Source organism: Anolis carolinensis, unplaced genomic scaffold (genome assembly GCF_035594765.1).
Source record: "Anolis carolinensis isolate JA03-04 unplaced genomic scaffold, rAnoCar3.1.pri scaffold_15, whole genome shotgun sequence".
Taxonomy (NCBI): domain Eukaryota; kingdom Metazoa; phylum Chordata; class Lepidosauria; order Squamata; family Dactyloidae; genus Anolis; species Anolis carolinensis.
The window spans coordinates 11,012,153-11,033,521 of record NW_026943826.1 but is presented as its reverse complement, the minus strand read 5'-3'; the positions used below and the strand labels follow the sequence as shown (position 1 = coordinate 11,033,521).

The following is a 21,369-nucleotide window of genomic DNA, read 5'->3' as shown; positions in this document are numbered from 1 at the left end:
TTCACACTCTGCGTGCTGTGAGCCGAATGCTCAACTATAAGTATCCTGCTTTTGTATCTTTGCATGTTCTGCTGTTTATATATTTTTATTATATATATTATTATATTATATAAAAATTAATTATTTGCATTTCTTTTCTCTTTGGAGGATGGTTCTTAACACTAGGCTACATCGAGGTAGACCGTCAATGCCTAACAGGTCGCAAGCCACACGCTCGACAAATCCAAAGCACAACTCCCCATTCAACTTCATTCCAAAAAACCAAGGAACTAACCAACTATAACATTGCAAAAGATCCTTTCAGAACCATGAGTTGAAGGCTGCAAAACAATCCCGTGCCCTTCATCTCGTACATTTTCTCCTTTTCCTCCCAACCGTACGATCCCTTGTCGGCATTTCAGGCCAAAGCACCAATGTTATATAAGTGTCCGTGCGAACCATATACAGATGGGATCTCAAGTTTGGATGCGACCATTCGAAATGTCCTGAAATGATAACTGTACTGTACAATAATACGATATTCTTTCGTGATAATGATATGATAGAAGTGAGGCTCCCTCTTGTCTTACCATTAAATATGTATGTGGAATATATCATCTCTTCTCATACACTTATCCTTTCTTTTGCAGTATCCGAACGCCGCAAACTATTAATTCTATCATCCTACAACCCGACAAAATTCAATCTCTATATAAAGTCAAAAACGTATTTATAGGTATCTATTATACCTATAATGTATACTAATATACATAGTATTACATGAAGTTGGACTAAAGTTGGCACACATACCCATCACGACCAATTTAAAGCAACTAGGGGGTCATTTGGGGGGGACGTCATAGAGGGTGATGGGAGTTGTAGTCCGCCCATGGAGAGTTGTGTCATGGCCACCGATGATGGATCTGGAACAAACTTTGTACACATACTTGTATTTCATGAGTCACCTTAAAATATTGTCAAGATTTGAAGGGATTGATAAAGAATGATGGGAGTTGTAGTTCACCCACCTTCTGAGACCCACGTCATGGCTACTGGAAAGAATGGATCTGGACCAAACCTGGCACACATATCTTTTCTGATCCAACTTAAAATACTAATGGGCGGAAGGCCTAATAGAGGATGATGGAAGTTGGAGTCCACCTACATCTGGAGAACCTCATCATGGTTGCTGATGATGGTTCTGGACCAAACTTGGTATATATACCTTTTGTGAGTCAACCTAAAATGCTAGCAAGGTTAAGGGGACTTGATAGAGGATGATGGGAGTCACATCTGGAGAGCTGCGTGATTCCCATCCACAATCAAAGAGGTGCCACTCCTCCTGACCAATCAGAAGGCTCACCCTACTTGCCAGCCTGCATCTTCCAATGCCCTTACAACTTCACTACACAGCTGGGGATGATGGGAGTAGCATTTCACAACACAGTCATTCAGTTGGACTAGCAAAACCAGGGTCAAACCAACCCCAAATTGGATGGGAAACCTTACAGGACCAGCAGACTTTTCCAAATGTTTCGCATTGGTGACATACTTTCAGGCATGCTTCATTTCACGACACAATAATTCTGTTGGACTAGCGAAACCAGGGTCAAACCAACCCCAAATTGGATGGGAAACCTTACAGGACCAGCAGACTTTTCCAAACGTTTCGCATTGGTGACGTACTTTGAGGCATGCTTCATTTCACAACACAATCATTCCGTTGGACTAGCAAAACCCCAAATTGGATGAGTAACCTTACAGGACCAGCAGAAGTTTCCAAACGTTTCGCATTGGTGACGTACTTTCAGGCGTGCTTCATTTCACAACACAGTCATTCAGTTGGACTAGCGAAATCAGGGTCAAACCTTACAGGACCAGCAGAGGTTTCCAGACGTTTCGCATTGATGACGTACTTTCAGGCGTGCTTCATTACTCAACACAATCATTCCGTTGGACTAGCGAAATGAGGGTCAAACCAACCCCAAATTGGATGGATAAACTTACAGGACCAGCAGAGCTTTCCAAACATTTTGCATTGGTGATGTACTTTCAGGCATGCTTCATTTCACGACACAATCATTCCGTTGGACTAGCAAAACCCCAAATTGGATGGGTAACCTTACAGGTCCTGTAAGGTCACCTATCCAATTTGGGGTTGGTTTGACCCTGGTTTTGCTAGTCCAACTGAATGATTATGTTGTGAAATGAAGCATGCCTGAAAGTACGTCAATGCGAAATGTTTGGAAAGCTCTGCTGGTCCTGTAAGGTTTGACCCTGGTTTTGCTAGTCCAACTGAATGATTGTGTCGTGAAATGAAGCATGCCTGAAAGCACGTCACCAATGCGAAATGTTTGGAAAACTCTGCTGGTCCTGTAAGGTTTGACCCTGGTTTTGCTAGTCCAACTGAATGATTGTGTTGTGAAATGAAGCATACCTGAAAGTACATCACCAATGCGAAATGTTTGGAAAGCTCTGCTGGTCCTGTAAGGTTTGACCCTGGTTTTGCTAGTCCAACTGAATGACTGTGTCATGAAATGAAGCATGCCTGAAAGTATGTCATCAATGTGAAATGTTTGGAAAACTCTGCTGGTCCTGTAAAGTTTGACCCTAGTTTCGCTAGTCCAACTGAATGACTATGTCGTGAAATGAAGCACGCCTGAAAGTACATCAATGCGAAATGTTTGGAAAACTCTGCTGGTCCTGTAAGGTTTGACCCTGGTTTCGCTAGTCCAAATGAATGATTGTGTCATGAAATGAAGCACGCCTGAAAGTACGTCAATGCGAAATGTTTGGAAAACTCTGCTTGTCCTGTAAGTTTTGCCCCTAGTTTCGCTAGTCCAACGGAATGATTGTGTTGTGAAATGAAGCATGCCTGAAAGCACATCAATGCGAAATGTTTGGAAAACTCTGCTGGTCCTGTAAGTTTTGACCCTAGTTTCGCTAGTCCAACTGAATGACTGTGTCGTGAAATGAAGCACGCCTGAAAGTCCGACCACTTAAAAAGTTTTGAGGACCCTTGCCTTACTCCCGCCAAGAAGTTGGGTAACAATAGCCTCTCTTCATAACCACGGAGGTCATCCTTGGCTCCGAAATCCGTCCGGGAAGTGATGGAATGCCTCCATCCTGGTTTCCTGATCCCAGGCTCCAGGTAACGTGACCGCCCCGACCGCCTCCAGCTCGGTGGAAGGAAGTGTTGGAAATCTCCTGGCGATCCCTTATTTCACACTCTATAAAGTGATGCTTATACATCCTTCGGTAGCAGATTAAATGGCCGGGAAATCAAAACACGGGGCGGAGGATGAGAAGCGGGGGAACAAAGCCGGTAAGTGTGCAAGGCAGGCGAGTGGAGCGCCAGGAGGGGCTTTACGGGCTCGCACGCCATGTGCCATACAATACAAGATAAACATCTGTTGTTATTTCAGCAAACCCAAGTCAGATGTTTCAACTTCTTGCTTTGCCCCCCTCTCTCGCTCTTTCAGAAAAGGGATACAAAAGAGAGACCTTCCTCCCCCTCTCGATTCACCTCGGTTTATCAATGGCAGCTGGATCCAGAGACCCGGGTTGTCTATAAATGTCGGAGTTAGTTGAAAACAGGGGAGATGGCATCACAAAGTATCGCCTATGAGCCATTCATAGAGTGCGCCAATTTGGAGGTACACACGTCCTTTCACGACACAGTCATCTGGTTTGATGAGCAAACCGGAAGTGAAACCAACCCCAAATACGTTATAGGCAACCTTACAGGACCAGCAGACTTTTCCAAACGTTTCACATTGGTGACGTACTTTCAGGCATACCTCATTTCACAACACAATCATTCAGTTTGCAGGGTCAAACCAACCCCAAATTGGATGGGAAATCTTACAGGACCAGCAGACTTTTCCAAACGTTTCGCATTGGTGACGTACTTTCAGGCATACCTCATTTCACAACACAATCATTCAGTTTGACTAGCAAAAAATTGGATGGATAACCTTACAGGACCAGAAGACTTTTCCAAATGTTTTGCATTGGTGACAAACTTTTAGTCATACCTCATTTCACAACACAGTCATTCAGTTTGCAGGGTCAAACCAACCCCAAATTGGATGGGAAATCTTACAGGACCAGCAGACTTTTCCAAACGTTTTGCATTGGTGACATACTTTCAGCCATGCCTCATTTCACAACACAATCATTCTGTTGGACAAGCAAAACCCCAAATTGGATGGGAAACCTTACAGGACCAGCAGACTTTTCCAAACGTTTCGCATTGGTGACATACTTTCAGGTGAGTCCCCTTCGGGGTGAGAAGGGCGGAATATAAATACTGTAAATAAAATACTGTAAATAAGGTGTGCTTCATTACACAACACAGTCATTCAGTTGGACTAGCGAAACCAGGGTCAAACCAACCCCAAATTGGATGGGAAACCTTACAGGACCAGCAGACTTTTCCAAACATTGCACATTGGTGACGTACTTTCAGGCATGCTTCATTTCACGACACAACCATCTGGTTTGATGAGCAAACTGGAAGTGAAACCAACCCCAAATACGTTATAGGCAACCTTACAGGACCAGCAGACTTTTCCAAATGTTTCGCCTTGGTGACATACTTTCAGCCATGCCTCACTTCACAACACAATCATTCAGTTTGACTAGTAAAACCAGGGTCAAACCAACCCCAAATTGGATGGGAAACCTTACAGGACCAGCAGACATTTCCAAACATTTCACATTGGTGACGTACTTTCAGGCATGCTTCATTTCACAACACAGTCATCTGGTTTGATGAGCAAACCGGAAGTGTAACCAACCCCAAATACGTTATAGGCAACTTTACAGGACCAGCAGACTTTTCCAAACGTTTCGCATTGGTGACATACTTTCAGGCGTGCTTCATTTCACGACACAATCATTCCGTTGGACTAGCAAAACCCCAAGTTGGATGGGTAACCTTACAGGACCAGCAGACTTTTCCAAACGTTTTGCATTGGTGACGTACTTTCAGGCATGCTTCATTTCACAACACAATCATTCAGTTTTACTAACAAAAACTGGATGGATAATCTTACAGGACCAGCAGAGCTTTCCAAACATTTCACATTGGTGATGTACTTTCAGACGTGCCTCATTTCACAACACAGTCATTCCGTTGGACTAGCGAAACCAGGGTAAAACCTTACAGGACCAGCAGAGCTTTCCAAACATTTCGCATTGGTGACATACTTTCAGGCTTGCTTCATTTCACAACAAAGTCATTCAGTCTGACTAGCAAAACCAGGGTCAAACTAACCACAAATTGGCTGTTGTACTGGATCACACATCAGACACTTCCCAAATGTCTAGGACTTATTATTATTATAATATTTACAATAATAATAATAATTATAATAATAATAATTATTATTATTATTATGAGAAACACAAAAGATGAGTCCACAGCAGACACTCAGCTAGTTGTTGAATTGGATCACACATCGGACACTATTGTTATTATTATTATAATTATTATAATTATTATTAGAAACACAACAAGATGTGTCCACAGCAGACACTCTGCTGGCTGTTGAATTGGATCACACGTCCGACACTATTATTATTATTATTATTATTATTTGAAACACAACAAGATGTGTCCACAGCAGACACTCTGCTGGCTGTTGAATTGGATCACACGTCCGACACTATTATTATTATTATTATTATTATTATTATTATTATTATTATTATTATTAGAAACACAACAAGATGTGTCCACAGCAGACACTCTGCTGGCTGTTGAATTGGATCACACATCAGACACTATTATTATTATTATTATTATTATTATAATTATTATTAGAAACACAACAAGATGAGTCCACAGCAGACACTCTGCTAGCTGTAGTATTGGATCACACATCGGACACTATTATTATTATTATTATTATTATTATTATTATTATTATTTGAAACACAACAAGATGAGTCCACTCTGCTAGCTGTTGAATTGGATCACGCGTCGGACACTGTGTGATGTAGCGGCGAGTAATGCGAGCAGATCCCAATAATAATAATAATAATAATAATAATAATTACTATTATTATTATTATTGATATCTCCAGCCCATCCTGTGTTCCTATATCAGCCAGTATGCCAATGCCTTAAATCAAGAATATACAGTAGAGTCTCACTTATCCAACGTTCTGGATTATCCAACGCATTTTTGTAGTCAATGTTTTCAATACATCGTGATATTTTGGTGCTAAATTCATAAATACAGTAATTACTACATAGCATTACTGCGTATAGAACTACTTTTTATGCCAAATTTGTTGTCTAACATGATGTTTTGGTGCTTCATTTGTAAAACCATAACCTAATTTGATGTTTAATAGGCTTTTCCTTAATGCCTCCTTATTATCCAACATATTCGCTTATCCAACATTCTGCCGGCCTGTTTATGTTGGATAAGTGAGACTCTACTGTATATGGACACTTTAGCTTTGTTTTTGGTTTTTTTTTCCCCTCCCTCTCTCTCTCCCTTTTTGATGCTTGTTTAATCGCAGTTTTCCTACTTTCTATACAGTCAAATGTTCTCACTCTTTTGATGCTCATTTACTCTATCTTATAAGGTAAAACTTCAATATATATATGTATATATTAAAAAAACGAAAGAAACAGCTTCCTAAGCTCTGCAGAGATCCTCGCAGAAACACATCAGCAAGCAAGAGTCCAAAAGTGGCAGGCTAAAACCCGAAAAGTGGCTAAATGAGAAACTCCCTCCTGGGCACACAGATTAAATAATTACATTTATATGCTGACATATATATATATACACATATGGCCTAGATATTTTCTCCTTCCTCCAGCTCTGAGGAGACTTACCTCCCAATGCTTGTCTTGCTCCATTTCCCTCCTTGGCTTTCTCTTTCTCCTCTTTCTTTCCTTCTCCTTTCCTTCCTTCCTTCCTTTTTCCTCCTTCTTTCCTTCCACATTTTGCAATGGCTTTCGATGCCAAACACAAGGCTTGGCCTTTGGTTTCCTTCACCAAACTGAAGTCCAAAGCAGGGCTTCCTGTCCATCACACCTGGCCGGTGATTGTGGTCTCCATGGCAACCGCTCAGGGGCCACACCTGGACCTTTTCACCCCCCAGCCCTCAGCTGTCAATCACAAGGTTGATACAGGTCTCCATGGCAACCCTTGGATGCAACTCCCATCATCCCCAACCCAATGCATTCTGAGCCATGGTCTCAGAGAATCATATGGAGCTTTGGATATGGCTGGACTACAACTCCCATCATCCTTTAACACAACCCCTAAGCCACCCAGATGTGTGTGGACTACAACTCCCATCATCCTTTAACACAACCCCTAAGCCGCCCAGATGCGTGTGGACTACAACTCTCATCATCTTTTAACACAACCCCGGACTACAACTCCCATCATCCTTTAACACAACCCCTAAGCCGCCCAGATGCGTGTGGACTACAACTCCCATCATCTTTTAACACAACCCCGGACTACAACTCCCATCATCCTTTAACACAACCCCTAAGCCAGCCAGATGCGTATGGACTACAACGCCCATCATCCTTTAACACAACCCCTAAGCCACCCAGATGCGTGTGGACTACAACTCCCATCATCCTTTAACACAACCCCTAAGCCGCCCAGATGCGTGCGAACTACAACTCCCATCATCCTTTAACACAACCCCTAAGCCACCCAGATGCGTGTGGACTACAACTCCCATCATCCTTTAACACAACCCCTAAGCCGCCCAGATGCGTGTGGACTACAACTCTCATCATACTTTAACACAACCCCTAAGCCACCCAGATGCGTGTGGACTACAACTCCCATCATCCTTTAACACAACCCCTAAGCCGCCCAGATGCGTGTGGACTACAACTCCCATCATCCTAATATGATCTCTAAGACCACTGGTGTTCTGTGGTGGGCCATCTTCAGTGTGATTCCCATGGCTGCCCAGATGCGTGTGGACTACAACTCCCATCATCCTTTAACACAACCCCTAAGCCACCCAAATGCGTATGGACTACAACTCCCATCATCCTTTAACACAACCCCTAAGCCGCCCAGATGCGTGTGGACTACAACTCCCATCATCCTTTAACACAACCCCTAAGCCGCCCAGATGCGTGTGGACTACAACTCCCATCATCCTTTAACACAACCCCTTAGCCACCCAGATGCGTGTGGACTACAACTCCCATCATCTTTTAACACAACCCCGGACTACAACTCCCATCATCCTTTAACACAGCCCCTAAGCCACCAAGATGCGTGTGGATTACAACTCCCATCATCCTTTAACACAATCCCTAAGCTGCCCAGATGCATGTGGACTACAACTCCCATCATAAGCTGCCCAGATGCGTGTGGACTACAACTCCCATCATCCTTTAACACAACCCCTAAGTCACCCAGATGCGTATGGACTACAACTCCCATCATCCTTTAACACAACCCCTAAGTCACCCAGATGAGTATGGACTACAACTCCCATCATCCTTTAACACAACCCCTAAGTCACCCAGATGAGTATGGACTACAACTCCCATCATCCTTTAACACAACCCCTAAGTCACCCAGATGAGTATGGACTACAACTCCCATCATCCTTTAACACAACCCCTAAGTCACCCAGATGCGTATGGACTACAACTCCCATCATCCTTTAACACAACCCCTAAGTCACCCAGATGCGTATGGACTACAACTCCCATCATCCTTTAACACAACCCCTAAGTCACCCAGATGCGTATGGACTACAACTCCCATCATCCTTTAACACAACCCCTAAGCCCATTGGCATTTTACGGCAGGCCATGATGGGTATATATGCCATTGTTCATGCGATTCCCATGGCCGCCCAGATGCGTGTGGACTACAACTCCCATCATCCTTTAACACATGGGATTCCCATGCCTGTCTGATGTGCATGTATTACAACTCCCATTATCCTCTGTCATCTCCCTCCCCCCAAAATCCCCCAAACAAGTATTTTAAGGTTGGTATTTGTGCCAAATTTGATCCAAATCCATCATGATGTGGCTGGACTACAACTCCCATCATCTTCTCTCAACTCCTGCCAAACTTGCCAGTATTTTAAATTGGTCATGATAACTACGCGAGCCACGTTTGGTCCATATCTATCAGGGTTGGAAGTTTCCAACAGACTTCACAACCTCTGAGGATGCCTGCCATAGATGTGGGCGAAACGTCAGGAGAGAATGCTTCTGGCACATGGAGATATATTCCTCACAACCTCTGAGGATGCCTGCCATAGATGTGGGCGGAACGTCAGGAGAGAATACTTCTGGAACATGGAGATATATTCCTCACAACCTCTGAGGATGCCTGCCATAGATGTGGGCGAAACGTCAGGAGAGAATGCTTCTGGCACATGGAGATATATTCCTCACAACCTCTGAGGATGCCTGCCATAGATGTGGGCGAAACGTCAGGAGAGAATGCTTCTGGAACATGGACATATATTCCTCACAACCTCTGAGGATGCCTGCCATAGATGTGGGCGAAACGTCAGGAGAGAATGCTTCTGGAACATGGACGTATATTCCTCACAACCTCTGAGGATGCCTGCCATAGATGTGGGCGAAAAGTCAGGAGAGAATGCTTCTGGAACATAGCCATACAGCCCGAAAGACATACAACAACCCTGTGATCCCGGCCATGAAAGCTTTGACAACATGTTTTCCAACACGAAAAGCGATTCGACACGAATGCACAACTCTAATGCGTATCTCTGGAGTAATCGAGGAACGAATGAATATTATATTTTCGGGGGGATGAGCTACTTTTTTTAATGTCCCAAAAACGAAAGCAAGACCCGAACCAAAAGGCTCGTCCAGACGACTTCGAAACCGTTGCGCTCGCCATCGAAACACACGCCGTTCCCTTAATTGCTCGCCCTGACAGCTTGTCGGCCTTTTCATCGTTACCCCCGGCCGGCGGTAAAAGTCAAGCTAAGTTAATATTCCAAGCTGTTTTCTGTTTCAACATATTAAAAGGCATATTATGGCTCAAGTACCAGACGGCATATGGAGCTCGGCGCATGAAAGCCTCGGGGCAGAGCTGCGAGGGGTTGTGGTCGGACCGCGGGAGGCGTTGTAAAAAGGAAATTTTGCGAGGTACGCTTCCAGAAGCTCGGGGTCCCGGAGCATAAACGAACTATAGACCAACGCCGATGAAGTCACAGAGAGCCGGCCTTCGGTCCGTTTCCAGATGTGGCCTTTTTTTTTTTTAATGTGGAAACTTTGGTTTTAACAACGCGCTTTTAATGACCCCAAATGTATGGGTTTCTTTCGTGCCCTTAATGGCATACTTTTAAAAACATTATTGGCATTTTTGGGCGGGGGGAGCAGAGGATTATTAGATTTTTTTTTGTTTAATCAGCTCGCAATTAGATGCCGTTATTTGCCATATTGCTCCTCTGAATGGCCTGATTTCTCTGAATAAGCTTTCTAAATCGGAGTTTTGGGGGGTTCAGAGGGGTCGCCAAAGACTAGTGTTTTTTGTTGGTTGTGGGGATTCTGTGTGGGAAGTTTGGCCCAATTCTGTGTGTGGCATACAGACCCAGAAAGCTCTCTCTTGCCTGCAGCTGAGCGCCTCTCCTCTAAAGTAGAAACAGGTAAAACAACCTCCTTAAAGCTTTCTTTTGCCTGCAGCTGAGCACCTCTCTTCTAAAGTATAAACAGGTAAGATGCCTACTTAAAGTGCTTGCCTGCCTGCAGCTGAGCGCCTCTTCTCTAGAGTATAAACAGATAAGATGCCTCTTTAAAGCTCTCTCTTGCCTGCAGCCAAACGCCTCTCCTTTAGAGTATAAACAGGAAAACGCCTCCTTAAAGCGCTCACCTGCCTGCAGATGAGCGCCTCTTCTTTAGAGTATAAACAGGTAAGATGACTCCTTAAAGAGCTCACCTGCCTGCAGATGAGCGCCTCTTTTTTAGAGTATAAACAGGTAAAACGCCTCCTTAAAGAGCTCACCTGCCTGCAGATGAGCGCCTCTTCTTTAGAGTATAAACCGGTAAAACGCCTCCTTAAAGCGCTCACCTGCCTGCAGTTGAGCGCCTTTCTTCTAAAGTATAAACAGGTAAGATGCCTCCTTAAAGCGCTCATCTGCCTGCAGCTGAGTGCCTCTCCTCTAGAGTATAAACAGATAAGACGCCTCTTTAAAGCTCTCTCTTGCCTGCAGCTGAGCACCTCTCCTTTAGAGTATAAACAGGTAAAACGCCTCCTTAAAGCGCTCACCTGCCTGCAGATGAGCGCCTCTTCTTTAGAGTATAAACAGGTAAGATGCCTCCTTAAAGTGCTCACCTGCCTGCAGCTGAGTGCCTCTCTTCTAAACAGGTAAGATGCCTACTTAAGGTGCTTGCCTGCCTGCAGCTGAGCGCCTCTCCTCTAGAGTATAAACTGATAACATGCCTCCTTAAAGCGCTCACCTGCCTGCAGCTGAGCGCCTCTCTTCTAAACAGGTAAAATGCCTACTTAAAGTGCTTTCCTGCCTGCAGTTGAGTGCCTCTCCTCTAGAGTATAAACAGGTAAGACGCCTCCTTAAAGCACTCACCTGCCTGCAGCTGAGCACCTCTCATCAAGAGTATAAACAGGTAAGGCACCTCCTTAAAGCGCTCGCCTGCCTGCAGCTAAACGCCTCTGCTCTAGAGTATAAACAGGTAAGACGCCTCCTTAAAGCTCTCTCTTGCCTGCAGCCGAATGTCTCTGCTCTAGAGTATAAACAGATAAGATGCCTCCTTAAAGCACTCACCTGCCTGCAGCTGAGCACCTCTCCTCTAGAGTAAAACAGCTTCAATGCCTAAAATGATGAGAAGGGGAACCTGGGAAGCCCTCCCCATAATGGACTGATAGAAAACAGAAACAGAAAACAGATAGCTGCCCTCCCGATTTTGAGAGGTTTCCAAAAAAACGGATCGGGGTCCCCACCGAAAGCTGGGACACGAAACGAGTAAAGGTTTACCTCGAAAGGTAAAGTAGACGCATATAATGTCATCAGATTGGAGCCCACCCACCCACTGAGTGAAGAAGGGGGGGCACCATGTCTCCTGTGTCAATATAACAATATAATAATATATAATACTCATATCATGCTATAGTAATAATATAATATAGTATTGATAATAATATTATAATGTAATACAATATAATAATACACTATTATAATTGCATATTTATATTACATGTAATATTATTAATAATACTGCAATATAGTGATATAGTACAATATCTACCTATATATATAAAAAGGTAATGGGATTTCGGCCTAGGAGTAAACAACAAAACTAAAAGCCACAGAAACACGAAACTTGGCAACAGAACCCAACCACCTTGCCGCTAGGTTCCTACAACAAAACCCAACATCTGGAACTGAACAGGGAGCCAAAAAAAACAAAACAAAACAAAAGGGAAAAATGATCTGCGCTTGCACCGAACACGAACCGGCGCGCACCCAACACCCCACCCCCCTCAACCATTGCTCAGGCGCCTCTCTCGCGCTCCCCTTTTCCCACCACCACTGCCAAGGATTTGAGGTTGCAAGGCTATTCACTACTATTCCACCTGACCAACAAATGATTCTGAAAAGCCACAGCAACACGTGGCCGGGCAAAGCTAGTAATATAATGCTTATATTGTGCTATGATAATAATAGAATATATTGTATGTAACATATAACTTGTAAACCGCCCTGAGTCCCCTTTGGGGTGAGAAGGGCGGGATATAAATGTCGTTAATAAATAAAATAAATAATAATGCAGTTAAGCTTCGTGGCTCGGATATTATTGATTGGGCCGTATCAGCGCTGTGCTGACTTTCACCGCTCCATCCAAACTTTTTAAAACTTTGCTTATAAATATTTAAAAACAGCAACAAAAAAAGCAAGACTCAATTAGCCCTGTCAGCCAAGGGCTGGTGGCAAGGATCAATTCTTTAACTCAGGATATTATAAACTCCGGTTTTTATGGCGAGAGCCTGGTGCTTTTGGTTCTCGTTTAAGGGCCTGTAAAATGTTCCCGTTAGAAACTCCGGGTCAGCAAAGCAAGGGAAAAGGACCATGTTAAACAGAAACAGTAGCCCAGGGCATCAATACAAAACTAACTAAGATTTGGAGTCCCGAAACGCTTTCTTTTGGGAGCTGCAACACTTCGGTATTTTCCCACAATCATGGATAAGATATTGGGTGCAGCTACACTGTCGATTTAACGCAGTTTGATACTGTCAGAGTGCGCGGTTTGGATAAACACACATGCAGCGGAAGATCAGCGAAGAATCACTGGCACCAATAAATAGGCTGAAGCCTGTTTGGCTATCTACAAAACGTTTACTAACAAACGGAAAACTCTCAAGACAATATATACAGGCAGAGTGCAGAGAGCAGAGAGCAGAGAGCAGAGCTATTTATAACCACCTCTGCTGTCTGATGCAATACACAGTTAACTCTTTACACACTAGCATAGTGGACAGCAGACAGAGCATGATGCAATCTACAGCTCACATTGCAACACTATAACTCAATTACATTTAAACAACTCTATATACAATCACTTGCTAAAAAACGCTGGTGCCCAACTAAACCACAACAAATCATTGTAGGACTGGAAGACGTTAAGGTTTTTCATGAATCGCTTGAATCAACCAGCTGTGATTGTCGAAAGCAGGCAAGAAAAAGCCCCAGATCCAGATGGTTTTTTCCATACAACTAAACAGCGATTTTTCTCCAGCTCGAGCACAGCTGACACGGGATATTTCGCGAGGTTTTGCAACTCATTAACATACTTAGATATCATTTTTATAGCCGAATTATGCCATGTTTATCCTGCAGAATTCCATTACTTAATTGCTTCACTACTGGATAATTTCAAGGGGACTCTCGTTTTTCACATCAGTCCCGGAGATAAACAAGTTGCCGTTCTCGGCTCTAATTAATTGCGTGTTTCACGCAAACACTTGGAATTGAGAAATTAAGGCGAGGAGACAGCTCTTAATCAAACGGGAGGCTCGCACAGCAGGTGTGCGAGCAAACCTCCGAAAAGACATGCTTCAGATAAACGAGCCAGAGTCCCATGTTTTCGGACGACGAGAATGACGAGCTAAAAAGATTTGCACTCTCAACAGCAACGAAAGTCTTGTTTTTGCAGATTTCTCGAAAATCTTCTCTTTGGGAACTGGTCTCCAAATGTGATAAGCAAGCATGCCTTGTGTTCCATTATCTGACCAGTTAACCACTTCCCAATCCACTGAACACTAGCTCATAGAGATGTGTGCGGGATTTGCCCTATTTGTTTCATTCGTGTTTCCGTTTCATATCCTCCATTTGGATGGCACGAAATGGAAAGACCCGAAACGAAACAAAAATTGTCTCAAAACGAAAGGCAGACGGGAGTCGGTATTGGCTCCAAGCCTGCCTTTCGGATCTATCAGGTCGGGTGTATAGGCCAAAGCTTCCGGGTCTATGGGTGCAGGCTTTGGGCCTACGTACTCAGGCCTTACAGGGCCTACAGCTGATTGCCAAGTAAGGAGTGATCCTTACTCGGTGTTCGGCTGTAGGTCCTGCGAGGCCCGGCTAGGCATAGCCCAAAGTCTGCACCTGTAGGCTCAGGTGCCCGGGCCTATAGGTGCAGGCTTTGGGCCTATGTACCCAGGCCTACCAGGGCCTGCAGCTGATTGCTGGGTAAGCTTCTCTCCTTTCTCGGCAATCAGCTGTAGGCCCTGTGAGGCCCGGCTAGGCACAGCCCAAAGTCTGCACCTGTAGGCCCGGGCATTTCTTCATGCAAAAGCAGAAGAGCCGAAAGAAGAAGAAATAGAAGTAGAAGTAGTAGTAGTAGTAGTAGAATAAGAAGTAGAAGAAGTAGTAGAAGAAGAATAAGAAGTAGAAGAAGTAGTAGAAGAAGTAGAAGAAGAAGAAGAAGAAGAAGAAGAAGAAGAAGAAGAGGAGGAAGAGGAAGTAGAAGTAGTAGTAGAAGAAGAAGAGGAAGAAGAAGAAGAAGAAGAAGAAGAAGTAGAAGAAGAGGAAGAAGAAGAAGAAGAAGAAGAGGAAGAAGAAGAAGAAGAGGAAGGAGAAGAGGAGGAAGAAGAAGTAGAAGAAGTAGAAGAAGAAGAAGAAGAAGAAGAAGAAGAAGTAGAAGAAGTAGTAGTAGAAGAAGAAGAAGAAGAGAAAGATGAAAAAGAAGTAGTAGAAGAAGTAGAAGAAGAAGAAGAAGAGGAAGAGGAAGAGGAAGAAGAAGAAGAAGAAGAAGAGGAGGAGGAGGAGGAGGAGAAGGAAACGCAATTCCATTTTTGGTTGAATCAATGTATTGAGGATTCTTTGTTGCAGGGTGGGAGCTGCGGGAAGAGGAAAACCAAGCTGGATGTCTTTCTCCTCGCGTCCTTTCCCCGCTTTCTCACAATGTAATACTCTGTTTGGTAGGCCAGAGAAGGGCACGTCCCCGGGGACCCCGGCAGAATTCAGGCCTGTGGTAATGGATTGCTAATACTCCCGGCTCCCTTCCACCCTTTTCCCGTCTCCCTTTGAACGAGGTTAGTCTGTCAGGATCAGGGGGGAGAGAGGCAATTTAAAACTCCTGGTAAAGAGGGAGCTTTCGGCGAGGAGGGAAGAATGATCCCTTATCACGGCTGCCAAAAGAGACGGCCTCGTTGGTGCAGCCGGGCTGCCCTTAAATACCGAGCGTACCCCAGTATTCGGAGATGATATTCCATCGCCAACAATGGCCTTCCAACTTTGTGAAGTGGGCGAAAGATTGACACCTAGGAAGGCGGGGAGAAAGGCAGCTCCGTGAAACACAAGATTTTGGAGCTTTGGTCGGCTGCACGCACCAGTTGTTAGAGATGGGCTCACGATCAGAAACAACCATCTCCACCTGAACAGAATTCTGCTTCGCATCATGAAGGCGGAGAGGAGACATGACACGTTGGAAATAGCACCCTTCCAAGACTTTGACTATTGATTTAATGTATATACAAGGGCTATCCAGAAAGTAGATTACGTTTTGGAATTAAAAATGAACAAAGTATAGGAGAAAACATTGATCATAGTATAGGAGAAAACCACACCCAAATACCACTTCTCAACATAGTCACCATTCAAATCTAGGCACTTATCATAGTGAAGAATGAGATTGGCAACTCCTTCCCCACAAAACTCTGCCACTTGCACCCTCAAAAAGTATAGGAGAAAACATTGACCATATGCAGTTGAAAGCCACACCAAAATACCACTTCTCAACATAGTCGCCATTCAAATCGAGGCACTTGAATGAGCTTGGCAACTCCTTCCCCACAAAACTCTGCCGCTTGCGTCCTCAACCAGCCAGTCACCCCTTCCCGTAGCTGCGCATCGTCGCCATGAATGAGCTTGGCAACTCCTTCCCCACCAAACTCTGCCGCTTGCATCCTCAACCAGCTAGTCACCCCTCCCGCAGCTGTGCATCGTCGCCATGAATGAGCTTGGCAACTCCTTCCTCACCAAACTCTGCCGCTTGCGTCCTCAACCAGTCAGTCACCCCTCCCGCAGCTGTGCATCGTCGCCATGAATGAGCTTGGCAACTCCTTCCTCACCAAACTCTGCCGCTTGCGTCCTCAACCAGTCAGTCACCCCTCCCCGCAGCTGCGCATCGTCGCCATAAATGAGCTTGGCAACTCCTCCCCCACCAAACTCTGCTGCTTGTGTCAACCAGCCGGTCACCCCTTCCCGCAGCTGCACATCGTCGCCATAAATGAGCTTGGCAACTCCTTCCCCACCAAACTCTGCCGCTTGCATCCTCAACCAGCCAGTCACCCCTTACCGCAGCTGCGCATCATCGCCATGAATGAGCTTGCCAACTCCTTCCCCACAAAACTCTGCCGCTTGCGTCCTCAATCTACTTTCTGGATAACCCTCGTATTTGCTAACCTGTATTCTGTGCATAAAGAAATGTGCATGTTGATTTGCCAGTTTGACTGTACCTCTTTGGTGTGGGAGAGACTATACATATGTGCTTGTACTGAGCATGTTCAGACACAGGACTCCATTTTTGTCTTCACCCCTTCTTTTGCATCAGACCTCAGTGGAGGCGGATACATGCATGTTGCCGTTTGGACTTCAACATAGAAGTATGCTTATTACATGAGTACAACTACAGAAATATGTTTATGGACTTCAATGAGTAGTACTATACCTAAAAACTATGGACTATTGATTAAGAATGATACGCCTTCTTTTGCATCAGACCTCAGTGGAGGTGGATGCATGTATGTTGCTGTTTGGACTTCAACATAGAAGTATGTTTGTGAACTTCAATGAGTACTACTATATCTAAAGACTATGGACTATTGATTAAGGATGATATCCCTTCTTTTGCATCAGACCTCAGTGGAGGTGGGTGCATGTATGTTGCTGTTTGGACTTCAACATAGAAGTATGCTTATGGACTTCAATGAGTACTACTATACCTAAAGACTATGGACTATTGATTAAGAATGATATGCCTTCTTTTGCATCAGACCTCAGTGGAGATGGATGCATGTATATTGCTGTTTGGACTTCAATATAGAAGTATGTTTATGGACTTCAATGAGATCAACTATACCTAAAGGGGGAGATGGAGGTGGGATATAAATAAACATTATTATTATTATTATTATTATTATTATTATTGTTATTGTTATTATTATTGACTATTGATTAATAATTATACACCTTCTTTTCCATCAGACCTCAGTGGAGGTGGATGCATGTATGTTACTTAACTCACATTTTTGTAATTAAAAATACCTAAAAGTTTTAATATCTCGTCAGAACTATGCGAGTGAAACAGCGCAACAATTTGATGGACGGAAAACGCAAAGGGAGCGGGAATGCAAAACCGGATTCTCGGACACGAACCTCCCGTTCGCCAACGCCATTTGGATTCTGTCACTCAGTGGCGGGATGGGGAGCCCAAGCTGTTAATGCTCCTGTTCAGAAATGTCCTCCTGCTGCACACTCTTGCAATTTAATATTTTCACACACAGACACATCATTATCTTGGAACCTGACACTATCCCACCCCAAGCTGATCCCCCCTCGAATTAAGAAGAGCTTTAAGATCCAGCCGTGAGCGGGAAAAAGACTCGTTTCTTAAGCCTGCTCCTCGGTCTTTTCTACTGAGCTCAAAGGACTTACGTTGTCTTATATTTTGAGAAATGAAAGTCTCACGGCACGATCGGATGGGCACCAAAATTGAGTCGATTCCAGATGTTTTGGCCTTCAGCTCCCAGAAATCCTAACGGCTGGTAAATTGGTGGGATTTCTGGAAATTCTAGATCAAAACACCTGGAGATGCATAGATTTTCTGTTTTTCCTCCACCACAGACACCCCAGTGTTATAGCGAGAACCCTGAACATGTCCAAGAGGTCTAACAATGTCCTCCACAAACACCACACTGCCCACTATCCAAGCAAAGGATTTCCTACGGGGATGGTTTCATCCTAGATTTTCTGTTTTTCATCCACCACAGACATCCCAGTGTTTCCTACCTTCCATGAACATGTCCAAGAGGTCTACCAATTTCCTCCACATACACCATACTTCTCACCACCCAAGTCAAGGCCTTCATACGGGGACAATTTCATCCTAGATTTACTGTTTTTCCTCCACCACAGACATCCCAGTGTTTCCTACCTTCCATGAACATGTCCAAGAAGTCTACCAATGTCCTCCACATACACCATACTGCACACCAGCCAAGTCAAGGCCTTCATACAGGGACAATTTCATGGTAGATTTTCTGTTTTCCTCCACCACAGACACCCCAGTGTTAGATCGAGCACCATGAGCATCTCCAAGAGGTCTACCAATGTCCTCCACATACACCATACTGCTCACCATCCAAGTCAAGGCTTTCATACAGGGACAATTCCATTCTAGATTTTCTGTTTTTCCTCCACCACAGACATCCCAGTGTTTCCTACTTTCCATGAACATGTCCAAGAGCCCTGCCAACGTCCTCCACATAGAATCATAGAAAGTAGAGTTGGAAGAGACCTCATGGGCCATCCAGTCCACAAACACCACACTGCCCACTACCCAAGAGAAGGATTTCCTACGGGGACGATTTCAACCTAGATTTTCTCTTTTTCCTCCACCACAGACACCCCAGTGTTCCTGACTATCTCCATGACATTGCCCACTGCCTCCCATACCCATATCTGTTCCAGCCCCTCTATTACAGTAAATGAAATAACCAAGCAATTCTGTTTCCGTGGAAGGAGAGTTGCCAGGAACTCCTCTTCCCACTCTACTAAAAAGCCACAAGTGGTGTCTACATTGTTGAATTAATTCAGTTTGACTCCTGTGGTTCACTGCTATGGAATCCTGGGAGTTGTAGTTTCTTGAGTAGTTTATTTTCTGCGAAATGATAACTCCCATAAAGTCATATTAACTTGACAGTGTTGATGGACTCCAAGACTTGGAAGTCGTTGTCCCTGTCCGTCCGCACACTTCTGAATGCCACACACCCCAAGCTTTTCTCCGAACTACTGAGTATCGTGCCCACTTTCGGGGCTTTGGCATAGACAGCGGCAACAAAACCCGCTCATTTGCTTCGAAAGGCATAATTAATGGGAAATGTAAACAGTGCGGAGGAGCCAAGAGCCACCCATTCATAAGCTTTCGTGGAGGGACTTCATCATTTGGATGCCTCGCATGGCGCGAGGGTAAAATATGAGGAGGCTCTCTGCCAAAGCAGCTTCTGGTGTAACACCAGCCTTTAATTTCCTTTCCTCACTATGGATTCGTTGAGGTCAGGGCGAAAACTCCTTGCCCTTTGATGGAAATCTCGTCTTGTTTACACCATCTTCACCCTCTTGAAGCCATGCCAGATTAAGAACTTTAGATGACCTCAGAAGTGGGTGCCATCTACAGGTAATTTTCAAGCGTAAGCAAACAGTATTTTGGCACCACCCCCCAAAAAAACCAGAGCAGGAACAAGGCAAGAGTTAAGCATCCCAGATCAACGTTGCTCTGTCTGAAATCTTCCCCAGTTTCACCCTTTTTTTAACCATGCTTGCAAGCTAGAAAAACGTTTCTCTGAACTTTGGTTCCCACACGCTTATTAACGATTCTCACAGAACGCCTGGGACCCATTCTTAACCTTAATCTTGTGTCTAGAGACACAAGATTAAGGTTAAGAATGGGTCCCAGGCTTTTGAACATCAACCAAGTCTAGATGAACATCAACAAACTCCAGGTAGCTCTGGCAGCGAGGCAGAGGAGTTTTCCTTAGGCAAACTCCTCTGCCTCGCTGCCAGAGCCACCTGGAGTTTGTTGATGTTCATCTAGACTCGGTTGATGTTCAAAAGCCTGGGACCCAACCTTAATCTTGTGTTTCTACCTAAGGAAAACTCCTCTGCCTCGCTGCCAGAGCCACCTGGAGTTTGTTGATGTTCATCTTGACTTGGTTGATGTTCAAAAGCCTGGGACCCATTCTTAACCTTAATCTTGTGTCTCTGCCTAAGGAAAACTCCTCTGCCTCGCTGCCAGAGCCACCTGGAGTTTGTTGATGTTCATCTAGACTTGGTTGATGTTGATGTTCAAAAGCCTGGGACCCATTCTTAACCTTAATCTTGTGTCTCTGCCTAAGGAAAACTCCTCTGCCTCGCTGCCAGAGCCACCTGGAGTTTGTTGATGTTCATCTAGACTTGGTTGATGTTGATGTTCAAAAGCCTGGGACCCATTCTTAACCTTAATCTTGTGTCTCTGCCTAAGGAAAACTCCTCTGCCTCGCTGCCAGAGCTACCTGGAGTTTGTTGATGTTCATCTAGACATCTAATCCTGTGAAAAGTCACCCTTATCACTAACTTCAGCTTCCCTGCTCATCTGCGGCCTTTCTAACAGTTCAGGGCTTCCAACATTTCCTTGATCGGCCTGCCTTTCTGACAATTCAGAGCTTTCAACATATCCTTCATCAACCTGCTGAAACCCAAATGCTCCTTCATCATCAGACTGAACCACAACACTGCCAGTCATTCATGCAGCTCCTCCCCTTTCCCTTCCAGGCTGAGGTTGAGCGCTCTGAGCCAAACACCGAGGGCCAGAGTTAAGCGTCCCAGTTTCACCCCTTTTTAACCATGCTTGCAAGCTAGAAAAACGTTTCTCTGAACTTTGGTTCCCACACGCTTATTAACGATTCTCACAGAATGCCTGGGACCCATTCTTAACCTTAATCTTGTGTCTCTGCCTGAGGAAAACTCCTCTGCCTCGCTGCCAGAGCCACCTGGAGTTTGTTGATGTTCATCTAGACTTTGTTGATGTTCAAAATCCTGTGAAAGGTCACCCTTATCACTAAGTTCAGCTTCCCTGCTAATCTGCGGCAGCTTCAGCCACCCCTGACCATCTAACTACCT

General features: G+C 44.5%; 1 protein-coding gene across 4 annotated transcripts in view; it reads right to left on the bottom strand.

The window, feature by feature from the left end:
- The window catches only part of prdm16 (PR/SET domain 16), a 311,758-nt gene that overhangs the window by 266,665 nt on the left and 23,724 nt on the right, over positions 1-21,369 (bottom strand). Inside the window, exon 1 of one of the 4 annotated variants that reach the window (XM_062965610.1) lies at positions 6,836-20,032. The exons of the other annotated variants lie outside the window; for them this stretch is intronic. The gene's annotated coding sequence lies outside the window, so the exon portion shown is untranslated. Of the gene's footprint in view, positions 1-6,835; positions 20,033-21,369 lie in introns of those variants that run through there. 4 annotated transcript variants of the gene reach the window in all.